We start from the raw sequence: 13628 nt of genomic DNA, 5'->3' as shown, positions 1-13628 counted from the left end.
TCAGTCACTATGGGAGACTGGACCACTCCACTTCCTAAGGTTGATTAGGTAAAGTGTAGGGTATTTTTTAAGGCAGTAAAACTGTTCTGTATGACAATGTAATTGTGGAAGCATGGCATTATGCATGTGTGAAAATCCATATAACATTAAAGAAAACATGATGAAAATAAAATCATTTAGGAGCTCTTGGAATGCCAGGAAGGAATGCAGACTGTGACAAGAAAACCTAATTGTATTATAAGTCACTGATGAAAGTGAGCATACAAGGTCCTGACCTAAGTAACTTTGAAAATGAACAGAGTTTATAAAACTAAAATCCAAAGGAAATGTGCTCTAGTTAATCAAGTTGTTTCCACAGTAGTATTGGTTAACAATTCTGATATTGCTATACATGTGCACTGAAATTGAACAATTAATGTCTGGTAGATAGTGGAAGCCAGATTTCTCACTGTTGGACTAGAAACATACAGATAAGCTAAGGTAGGAGGCTAGAATGATCCATGTGGGAATGAATTAGACTTGGAAACATCGGTCTAACTCATGTTTATCTTAATATAGATACAGATGATTACACAGAGAAATATTTATAAATGTGTGTGTGTATACACAGGTTTATATACACACATGTTTCCTTACTCTGTCACCTGAGAGGGCTCCATTAGCAATGAGCACCCGTATCACCCAGATCTTGTTTTCTAATATCACTCTTCAGTAAAAGGAACCAGAGTTCCTTGGAAATGGCCATTCAAGTACAGGTTGGAAATGTATAAGATGAACCTGAGGCATCTTGTAGTTTCATAAAATAAGAAAACAGAACAAACAAAACAAACCTATATTTTGGAAGGTATGTGAAAGGGATACAAGAGGCAACTTAAAGAGCTTCCAACAGCCAAGCTGGAACAATTTGAGCTACAAAATAAATAAAGTACCATTACCGTGTTTCCCTGAAAATAAGACCTAGCCAGATAATAAGCTCCAATGCATCTTTTGGAACAAAAATTAATATAAGATCCAGTATTATATTATACTATATTATATTATATTATATTATATTATATTATATTATACCCAATCTTATATTATAGTAAAATAAGACTGGGTCTTATCTGAATTCTTGCTCCAAAAGATGCATTAGAGCGATTGTCTGGCTAGGTCTTATTTTTGGGAAAACATGGTAGATTACAATCAAAAGTATGAAGTAAATATCCACGAGTCCATACTGATCTAAATAAATGATTGACTAAATAACCAAATGGGGAAGGGGTTAGACAAATCTCCCTTGCAAAATTCCAAATAGTTCACGTAGATAATCTGCCCTTAAAAAGGGAAACATAAATCTCCATCCCTTAAGTGTAAGCTATACACAATGAAAAAAATGAGCAATTTTACAAATATTTTATAAACTTGACAAATACTACCTCAGTCAGGTGATCAAAATCAGTATGAATAATGATAAATAATGTTGACAGTATGTTCCTGTGATGGTCAGTTTTATGTGTCAATTTGATTAGGCTATAGTACTCAGTTATTTAATCAAATACTAACCTAGTCATTGCTGTGAAGGTATTTTGCAGATGCGGTTAACACCTTTAAATTGTTAACACCTCTAAATTGACTTTAGATAAAGATTACCCTTGATAATGTGGCAATTAGTTGAGAATCTCAAGAGCAAAAACTGAAGTTTCCTGGGAAAAAAAGAAATTCTGCCTGAAGATTGTAACATCAACTCCTGCCTTAGTTTCCAGCCTGTGTACCTACCCTTTCAGACTTACCAGCTTTCAGACTCACCAGTGCTTATAACTGTGTGAGCCAATTCCTTAACATGATTCTCTTTATAATGACCCTATTAATTAACTGTTTTTCTGGAGAAACCTGACTGATACAGTAGTCTTGATAGGCTGTGATAAAAATGGCACTTTTTCTCTGTGGTCTTCCTTTAAAAAACCCATAACTCCATTTGAAGCATTAGAAAAACATTCAAATTTCAATAGTAGGACATCCGAGGAAACACTTAGCCAATGCTCCTCAAAACTGTCACAGTCATCAAAAACAAGAAAAGTCTGAGAAGCTACCACAGCTAAGAGGAGCCTCAGGAGACATGACAACTAAATGTAATATGGTGTCCTCGATGGAATTCTGAAACAGAAAAAGACATTAGGTAAAACTAAGGAAATCTGACTATACTACACACTGTAATTAGCAATGATTTATCAGAATTGGTTTATTAATTGTAACAAATGTACCATACCAACATAACATGTTAAAAATAGAGGAAACTGGCTGTGAGGGTTTTTGCGATTTCTCTGTGGTATCTCCTCAATTTTTCAGTAAATTGAAAATTGTCTTAAAAATGTAGCCTATTATTAAAAATAATCTACACTAGATTATAATCTAGTCTATTGAGAGAAGAAATAAAAGTAAGAATTCCAAATCTGGGAAATAATATCATAATAGTTCTCTCATTTAGAATTGAAATATGTAAATTTTTAGTTATATAAATAACTACCTTAAGTGGTTTTAAACTAAAATGTAAATATAAAACACATGGAAAAAAATGTGCTATGCAAAAACGAACAATTTAAGAACAAAAATACAGTCTGAATATCCATATTAGCAAAGTATAGGAGACAGAGTTTGGGGGAGTGGAATTGGGAAAGGTAAAATCTTGCTAAATCTGTGCCAAACAGAAGAAAGATTCTAAAGACTCAGTTTTTCCTTGAATGTATGAATTCTAGAAATAGAAATTAAAGAATTTTTTTCCCCTTCCAAATTACTAGAAACTGTAAAAAGCAGAACATTAGCTAAAAGAAAAGGAAACAGTAGGCAAACATGAAAAATAGAAAGCAAAAAAGAAATGACAGCTATAAGGTGAAATGTTGCAGCTAGGAAGATTAACATAAAAATTTTAAACTTATTAAAATCTGGGTTAGAATTCTGCTTTCTGGATAAATGAGTAAGACAAATAAAAAGCAAAATGAATAAAAATGATGAGAAAACTTCTGTAGAAAAGAGCAGGATGGCAATATTTACCTAAGACAAACTGAAAATTCACAGAGCACAAATGGACTAAAAAATGACTTTAAATGAGGCATGTACAGCATTTTCTAATGACTAAAATCAGAAATTTATAAAATGATGTCTTCAAAGTATATGCTCCAACAAATTTAATGTACAGATATAGCTGCTTTTTAATTTTAATTAAATGCTTAAGTACTGAAATACTCTATTAGAATCAAATTTAATAGTTTCCTTTTAAGAACCTTTCTTTCACTTCAATGCTCTATTCTTTTTCCACATACCAATTAGAGGAAGACACAAATCAGTTCCCCACTTCACTGCTTCTTGGTAATACAGTGTTGCTCTTCAAGACTGACCCTGCACTCTAGTCAGGGGGTGGCTGCTTAGGTTCCCCTGGCTCCTGGATACTTTCTGAGGCATTCTCTCAATGTTTGCAACAGGAGCCCCGAGGAAAGATTTCAGACATCATTCCAGAACATACCCATTGCTCTAGAATGAGTCAGCTGGGAGAATCTTCTTGGATCAGACTCATATTGTGCCAAAGACCTCCTACACAACATTTTATGGCAAAAATTTGATTTCATGCCAGCAGAAGACTTTTGAGATCTGAAAATATTATAAACAAAATGTTTTATACTGTCTCAGTATATCAACTAGTGGTTTTGTATTGTCTCATCATATCAACCCATGTGGTTCTTATTATGACTGCAAGACACTCTTCAGCAATAACCATCAAGAAACTTTGAAAAGACACAGGTTTATTACTTACAAGACCTCGAAATTACACAGTACATCTGGGGCAACACAGTGAGGTCACAGTCAGAGAAACCGTGTGGGCCTGGGGTTTTGCTTTTATTGGGGTCAACGGTAGGGGTCTAGGGTTTCAAGGCTCACTCTTTATTGGTGAATTTAAAACATAAGAGGGAATTTAAAGCCCAGGAAGGGAAAATAAGCAGCACAAATGGACAGTTGTTGAAATCAACCAAGATCTCTTAAACAAACGAACCTCAGGCACTTGTAGTACAAAAAATAAAAAAAATAAAAACAAAAACAAATGTCAGAGTTTACACCATGCAAAAATATAAGGAAAATACACACACAAAAACGGAAACAAGGTAAAGACCATGATATAGGCAAATGACAACAAGCACACTACCCCCAAACACACACACACATGCACACACGTGTACACATGACTATTGTGCATGTAGGAAAATGCTTAACCTCTTTGATAGAAAAAGCCATAAAAATTATAAACATACACTACTTTATTTAGCAAACATGCAAAACAATTGTAAATAATATTCAGTTATGTCAACGATCTGATGAGATGGGCAGTGTCACATTCTGCCACAGAGAGTGTGAACTAAGAAGATATTTCTGTGAGGCAAACTGGAATATGTATCTAAAATCTTTAAAATATTCAAACATTCTATGAAATCAATACCTATAAATCTGTCCTATGGTTATAGCAATGCACCAAATGACTAAAATACAAGTATTTATGTAGTATTTATGAGAATAACAAAACTACGGAAAACACTCTAGTTGTCTAGTTGAGGCTCAGAGTCTTCAAAGTAGAAGATCTACTGGTGATATCATTTTTGTTGTTTTCAATTTATTTTTAGTCTTCACTATTCTTGCTGTGTTGTTTTTGTTGTTCTTTATGAGTTAGAGGTTGGAATACATAAATATTGGGTATCCTATGTATGCTATATTTGCAAGTGTAGTCTTAAACATATGGTGGTAATAGCTACAAAAGAATTTAATGATAGCAGATAAACAGTTGTATTATAAAGTAATAATTGAAGGTAAGATGATTTGGTTGTGTTATGACAGCTAATGTTGCCTATTGAAGTACTTATGTCCATCTCAATGGGATCTGGTGTTATCTTAGCATAAAGTAGTATCACCTTGGGCTCAGTAATGCATAACATGTTTTGTATTGAAATAAATGGTTTTTCTGTACTTTTGAAAAATTTTTTGTATAACTTTTTTCCCCCAGAAATAAATTACCCTATTGAGACAGGGTAAACAGGGTGAGTATGGCTAACCAGGGCAATAATGACTACCAGCCTAACTCCAAAGAAGTGGTATGGAAGTCACTGCCCCATCATAAAAATACGGATTACCTAGGGTAGAAATGAATGAATATGGGTAGCACATTACATTTTTTTTTTTTCACTAAAATATCCCAAGTTCTACTTCAGCTAGAGCTTTGGGTTCACTACTCAGCTTTCAATCTCTAAACAAGGACACAAACTTGTAGGTTGGCTGATAAAAAGTTACGTCTAAAAGCTGTGCTTAACATAGTGCCTACCAGTTAGTACTCACTTGATAACTACTTTTTGAATGATCGATTGATCCCCACCTAACTTAAGGAACAGAAACTGGAGTGGGAAGGAGAGAAGGGTGTGTGGATTCACTTAAAGTTTCCTGAGGACTGAGACCTAGTCTGGAATATATATTTTTCTTCTTTCAACTCAGGTGAGTCTATGTCTCTTAATAGTCATTACAAATAAAATAATCACTCAAATTTATTTTCTCCAGAAGAAAAAGTTTACTAGCTCAAACAAAATGGTATTGTACAGTGTCTATAAGAGACATTTGTGCACTATGATAAAGGGTAGACTTTGCCTTATGTCCAATGAATTTCACTGTGAAAGAAGAATCACCCTGATGCCATAATATGTATCATTGAGAACAGCAAAAGGCATTAGGAGCTCCTGTAACCCAACAGCATAGATATCAATTTATCCTGTACATTCCCAATTTTCTACAATTATTATTTTTATTTCTTGTAGAATCATGAAAATAAAGTACTACATAGTCACTGACAAAAGCCACTATACTTCAGGCCAAACATCACCACTGAGGATGATGTTGAACTAAATATGTTAGAATAAGTCACTAAATGTTTGTCTGGAAAATATAACTAACACGGAACTTTAATACGAAACAAACATTGAGTTATGTTTAATCTGGTTCTATTTATATAAAGAATGATTAACTTTAATATTTTAAGAATAAAATGTTACTCTATGTTTTCACTTAAATTCTCTTATTTTAAAGTTACATAATAAAATAAATTGGAAAACTTCAATTTTTATCTTAAAACTGGGATTGTAATAAAAAAATCAAGACTTAATATTTGTCTCTTGCAAAATAGAACTGATTAGAGAAATGTATGGTATTAATTTTTTAAAACATTGGACTTGCAACCAGAACATACAAATATGAGAATGTTTTTGACTGTTTATAGCTTTGTGGCCTTGGGTACATGATTTGTTTTCTTATCTTAAAACTAGGATAGGAGTAACTCCTCCAAAGACTTACTGAAAGGATTAAATCAAAGAAAAAAAAAAAGTAAGTGCTTAGTGCCAATATTTCTCAGAAAAGGAACCCACTGTGTTGGAGAAGTAAAATGCACCAATGGCAGTGAAGAAGCAAACTGCCATGTTGTGGAGAGAGCCACACTCAGAGAATAGCAGGTGGCCTCTAGAATCTGAGACGCCTCTCCCACCCAACATACAGCCAGTGAGCAGTGACCTGAGTTCTACAGCCATAATGAACTAAATTCTAACTACAACCAGTGAGCTTGGACAAATACCATAAATCTCAGACGCATCTGTAGCTCTCACCAATCCCTTGAGTTCAGCCTTGTGAACAGAGAGCCCAACTACACTACTAGATAACACATTTGTGTTAAGTCTCTAGGTTTGTAGTAATTTGTTATGGCAGCAATAGAAAACTAGTACAGTAACTAAGCCTATGTCGTATAGATACACAGTAGATCATGTATATGCTTATATTACTAAATGATGAGTTGGGGAAACAATGTACAACAAACCATGAAATACAAGCATATACTAAAAATGATCAGTCTTTTATACAAAAAAAAAAAAAAAAGAAAGAAAGAAATTATTTCCTCCTTTTCATCAATGGTGTAGCAAGAGGTAGAGAGGTTAATAGCTTACTAGACGTAATTTCACAGAAAAAAAAAGAGAGAATTACACCAAAGTCCTGTAATTCATTAAATGTTGTCATTACTAATCACGGGGAGTTACTGAGTACCTAGAGTATGCCAATAACGTTACACTTACTTTTTTGTTTAATCTTCCCATTATCTCTACAATGTTCGTTTTTATCTTGTTATGCAGATTAGAAAACTGAGGCACAGGAGATTCAATAAACTACTTGAAGACACCAAGGTTGCTAAACATAGTCAAGGATCAAAACCAATCTATCAGACTCCATGTCACTGATCTTTACTGTACTGCATGGCCTAGAATAACTTTGCTTTAAGCCTTTTATCAACATTAAAATATAAATACTCATGGGAAATGACTATTATTTACATTAATGCAAATTAAAAACAGTTTTGGAAGCATTAACAATTAATACACATATAGTACCTTTCATATTGTGATTTCAGGACAATCCTGTGAGGTAGTCAAGGCAGGCATTATTTTACAGATAAGAGAACTGAGGCTCTGAGAGTTATACCTAATTTTCCATTGGCCGTGACATGAGTGATAGCCTGGTCTCAATCTCATGTCTTTTCTTCAAATATGGAGCTTGTTTCCCTGAGGTGAGGCAGGTGTGGGGGAGGGCTGACAGGAAAGGACGATTTAGGAATCATGCTGAAAAGAGACTGCAAACACCCACCCTACCTACTTCTTACATAGTTCTCAAAAGGTCAGCCTGAGTGATGGCTAATCTACAAGACTAGTACACTGAAAACGTATTTATTTGCCTAACTATCCTAAGACATAAAACTGCTGCTGTGCCTGGGAAGAGAAAAAGCAACATGGTCTTGTGCTTTGGAATCCACCATATTTGCATTTAAAATAATAAGTACACTAGACTACTTCTATATTTGATGATTAATCTACTTTCATTTGATAAGAATTGTCTTGGACAAAAATTCCCAGAGTTATCCTATGATTTTAACAGTTAAATCTCTCTCTCTCTCTCTCTCTTTTAATGTAGGCTCCATTTTGCCACATCTGTTCTTCTGACATCATTTGTGGAAGTATAAAGAGAGAATAACCACAACTGGAATAAATAGAGGCTTCTCCATTGCACGAACTAACACTCTCTAATGGCACTGATAAGAAGAAAAGAGTGTTCAGTCATATTCTACATTTTGCTAGTGAGTTATGGTTAATAATATCACAAGTATTGTAATAGTGTTATGGTGGTAAATCCTGTTCTAATGAGCGGTGAAGCATAGTTAAATGCATTGTCAACAATGTTGTCAATTAATTGTCAATTACTAGTGCTGAGGTAAAGGCGACCTGTTTGTTTTCTGAGCAAACAGTTCATTGAGAAGATTGCTTTAATTATGAATCTCTCACGTCCCTCCACATTAAGTGTCTTCTAGGTTGAACAGTCATTAATGTCTTACATATTCGAGACTTTGCAGCAATTGTTTAACAGCTATTTTGCAATTATAAGCAGCACACTAGTTAAACAAAATTAGAGTCCACAATTATTTTTGTAATTAATTAGAAATGTAAAAATACATGTAACTCTCTGGAACGCAAACGTGCTTAATTCTCCTCAGCGTCCATGGAATGAAGGGTTAATTTATTAAGGAATGCAGTATGATTACAGCAATTATTGTGTAATGGTTCTTGATAAGTGAGAGTTTCTGGAGTTTTAAATCCATCATGGGTAGTATCTCAATGTGATTCTCTTAGGACTCTAAAAGGAACTTTTTTAAATCTTTTATGTGCCAAAATACTGTGTATATACTTACCTTTAACTAATGGACTTTATGAAAAATTAAATTAAGTACTCAGAGTTTATCACTAAGAAATAATAAATGCAGTTTGGATTCAGAATATTAATCTTGAGGAAGGACTTTTCTTTCTTATTCCCCTCTTTGTAATTATATAATTATTTTTAGGCTTACTGTAGTACATATAACAGTAAGTGAAATCATTATTATTCTTTTTAATGCTATGACTACTGTGCTTATTTTAATGCATTTTAATGCATGGACTACTTAATCAGTTCCAAACTTGCTAACACAGTGGGTGTGGTCTTGATACACAACAACAAAAACAATGCTTTAATCTTGGATTTTTCACACTGACTACTTAGAAAGTGCTGCAGAACACACAAAACATAGACAACCCAGGCCTAACATGGAAACTGCTACCATTTCAATTTAAAGTTCAGTTTAGGAATCTATATGCTCTCACCACAAATGTTTCTTTCAAAGAAGCTGTTTTGGCCACAAATTTTTCACCCTGGTTGTGCTGTCACATCAACCCATTCTGTCACCTGAAAGCAGATAAAATTCGTAATCATCATTAACAAAAAAATGTACCTATTAATTATTGATGGCTTTTCTAGAATATCAGCACCAGAAGTCTGTCCCATTAACCTCTGCATTTCCAGTCCCCTATATGGACTTGGTGTATAGTACATTTTAATAAATAGATGTTAAATTGATAAATTAATGGATTCATGAATAAGGGTGTGTGGCCCCAGCTTTTGCAATCCCCCATCAGTCTCCAGAAGTAGCAACAGCGGAGCTCGTAATGAATACTCTGTGAAGATAAGAATCAGTTCTGCCTGGAATTCCACTGATCAGCTTCCACCATGAGGCACGTCTGAAAGCACCTGGGCAATAAGGGCAGGGTACATCATTTATTAAACTCACATCAGAGCTTGGCTGGAAAGCATTGCAGCATCACATCATACAGCTTGTTACTGGCTGATGCAGAAGCACTAGTCACCATAGCATCTAAAATTGCAACCAGGAGTGTAGTATAAAGGGATGTCTTTAGATGCCAAGAATATAAAGAGAAAAAAAATGCTGATCATGAATCTCTCTGTTCCGTTTTATCCTCACACAAAATAGAAATATAAACTATAAGCCTGACTCATCTTTGAGGAAATTCTCAAGAAATAGTCCAAGGAATAATTAATCTAGAGCTAATATATAATTTTATTTTCTATCCATGTCAACCAACATCTCCAGAATATTTGCATAGTCTAGGTGATAGAAAAATTTGCTACCAAGAAGATTAAGGAAAAAGTGAAGAATCACAGACACTTGGTGAGATCTAAGAAAAATTTGCATGAAACCAATAGTGTCACATGGTTAGGAGGCATCAAAGAGTCATTAGCAATGATCTCTTCCTGCCTTGCACATAAAGGTTTTATTATCCTATGTTGCCTTATGCTGGGGGCACACTAATTGTTGCTAAATTATGCTGAAATCTTTGCCATTTGGTTTTACAGATAAATATAGGAAGTTACTTAATATAGGAAAAAAAGAACAACATTGGTTATGATTTTACAACCACAAATCATCCCGAGTTTTTTTTTTTTTCCTTTGCCCATTTCCATATAGCAACTAAAAAGTATAGATGATTAGGACACTCCAAAACAAGGTCTACCTAGATTTGATGATTAGACAAAGAGAACAAAAACTAGAACAAAATCTTAATTGTGTGTCCTATAGCAATTATACATTATACAGTATTATGCAGCACTTTGTATTGTATAACAAGCCTATTTCTGACCGGTGACAACCATTTCATACATGGAACTAGTCTCAAAATTATAATGTAGATTGTGTGAATTAGACTTCAATAAAATTGACTTAATAGGGAGCCATTGGAAATAACAAGAGTTAAAAGCTTCACAATAGAAATTTGTTTGGCAAAGCAATTTCTGTGATACAGGAAAAACAATTAACAATTTTTCACTGCCACTCAGATACCAAATGGACTGAAGAAAAAAAGAAAAGTGGTGGTTCAACATGTTATATGGAAGAATTAGAGAAGCAAGCATTTTAAAGTTTCCTTCATCAACTAGTCGGCAGTAACTCAAAGATTACTAACAACTTATGTAAGTTTTACATGTCTATTCCATCTGCTCGTCATTAAAAAAAAAAAACAACAACTTGTCACCATAGCAACTGCAACATGCCATGGTATTTATGCTGCATCTGATGTACAAAGCATAGTTTGTGTAGGAAGGAGTGTGTGTATGTATATGATGTGGCAGCTGTCGTCTCTGCCATTTTGTTGCTGCTCTAGAATAAAACAAGTAGTGGTTATGAATACTCATGACCTAGTGATACTAGGTTCATTTAACTAAGTTCTCACCAAAAAATCCTTATCTAATTATAACACTACTCTGTTGACATGATTTACTTAAAAGGAATTATGTTAAATAGTTGTTTAAAGAGAAAACTCCAATTTTCATCTTAATTTTAAAAAGTAGGCATAATACAACTGAAGTTCATTTTTCTCAAATAGCCAGTGGTATTTTTTGTGTGAAATTCCAATATATATTAGCCCTACTAGATAATGGCATTTATCATTTAGTAAGAGCCACTGCAATAAATGTTCAAAAGATGTCTCAGATTCTTTGTTGTTCCATATTTCTTTTGTAGTCAAATTGCTAGAATTCAATTGGACATAAGATAGAGCTTAGAAATCATGGCAGACTGCTGACATAATTCTCTACCCTTTATTTTCTTTCTGACTTATACCACAGAGACTGGAAATGCTAAACACTTGTTTTCCATTGTCTTGCAAAAGTTAAACTCTTAGTTCCAGATTCCCTTGCAGCTAGAGGTGGCCAAATGATACAATTCTGGCCAGTGAATCTTATCAGAAGTCCCCTGGGGTATATTTGGGAAAACTTTGCTCTGCTGAAAAAAAGAGAACAACAAAAAGCAAAAGTGACAGACTCTACTACTCCTTTCCTGTTTAACTGCAATTGGAGTTTAAATAGTTGTTTTGAAATGGAGTGACAAGCATAGTAGAGTGAAGAGATAGAAGAAACAGAAATTTATTTTGGTATGGTGAACATGTACAAGCTTCTTAGTTCACTTAGTTCACTACTTCCTCGTATTTACAATAATAAATGTCATTATTACTTAGGCCACTATTTGTGATATTTTCTGTTATCTGCAGGTAAATGCATTTTTGTCTGACACAGAATTATTTATTCTGCAAAGAATGTATTGTATCATTTTTATATTAATAAAATAGAACCTATTCCATTTTAGAGATTATTTTGCTTGCTAAAAAACTATACATGGGAAAAAGATAGCATATATGTTACATTCCATGCCTTTGATTCTTTCTTTGATTAAAAAAAAACAAACAAACTAGTGTTCCAATAAAATGGGTAAAATCTCAGGTTAAAAAAGCAAAAGAAATGAGTGAATCTAAAATCTCAGACAAATTACAACTAACATTTTTAAAGTTGAAAAATTCAATTCAGATTGAAGAAGTTTCTGAGGTATTCATTTGTTATTTCAATAGAAATTTGAAGATATCAAGATAGCTTTTGAGGTCTGCGGCCACACTAGAACCACTTCTTTCAAGAAACAGACTGATAATAATGTGCTTTTTGATGTCCAGCTCAACTGGAAAAAAGTTTCCGGCCCAGTTTTCAAAATGTTACACACATGTTCGGAAGAACAAATAGTGTCCAGACAAGCATACAGGCAAGGTTTCAATGGCATCCAAGTCATCTTAGTTGAAAATAGCTTTTGTTTTTCACCTTTGATAAAGATTAATATGCTGTATTAAGCAATATGTTACAGTAGTTAGAGTTAAAATGGTTTTAATATAAAAAAAACAAAACACAACTAATAAGCCAGCTATAAGCTGAGAGCATCCAAAACAAGAAACTAAGCACAAACCGTTGATAATTCTCTAACCAAGACTCACCTCTGCTCTTTCCACCCTTCTCCTAGACACACACACCAGAAATCCTAGCAGTTATCAGGAGATCCGGTTAAATCTAGAAATAATTCTCAATGACAGGAAAACACAAGGTGTCCTGTATTGCAAAACTGGTGGCAGTAAAAGAGTAACATGAACAGAGAGCAGACAGAAGGCAGATGGTTCACAGACACAGCATACACTTTGTTCTTCCAACTTTCATGTGTCCAAATTTCAAAATATCTGATTAATGACAAGTACGATGTATAATCACATATGATGTCCAAGAACCAAGAAATAGTGCTCACTTTGAAAATTTGATCTATGTCCACGATAAATGGAATTGAAAATATATATATAAATGAATAAATTGAATATAATTTTAGTCTTAACAAATTTACACATTTAGTTCATTTATTCATCCATACAATTACCCATTTATTCATTCAACAGAGTTACTGATCCTTATAGGAATAATACTTTAGCCCTGTTTAGAATTATTCCCCTCCTTAAAAAATTGTCATCCATTATTTTAAAGTATAGTAAATAAATTATTTGAAAGCTTGGAAAATCTTTAAACTCTGTTGCACATTTTAGTAGAAATAGTATTTCTTCTTGCTTTTTCGAACCCATGGCTCTGACAAGACTACAGCTTGTGAAGCAGATTACCCTTCCCTTATGTTTTTATATAATTTTATTTTGCCCTAAATTTCAATGTTAAGAGATAAAAATTCAGGGGATGGTATGAAACAGGACATAATTTGCCAAAGCACACTCACCAGTATATATAATCACACTACATTGTATATGGCCAGATGGAACTTCAGGTGCCTACATCATCATAACTATTATTAAATTATCTTTTGTGATGATACCTCAGCTAATCAGGACAGTTATGCAACA

Source organism: Rhinolophus sinicus, linkage group LG03, assembly GCF_036562045.2.
Source record: "Rhinolophus sinicus isolate RSC01 linkage group LG03, ASM3656204v1, whole genome shotgun sequence".
Classification (NCBI taxonomy): Eukaryota; Metazoa; Chordata; class Mammalia; order Chiroptera; family Rhinolophidae; genus Rhinolophus; species Rhinolophus sinicus.
Note: the sequence above shows the minus strand (reverse complement) of the source record.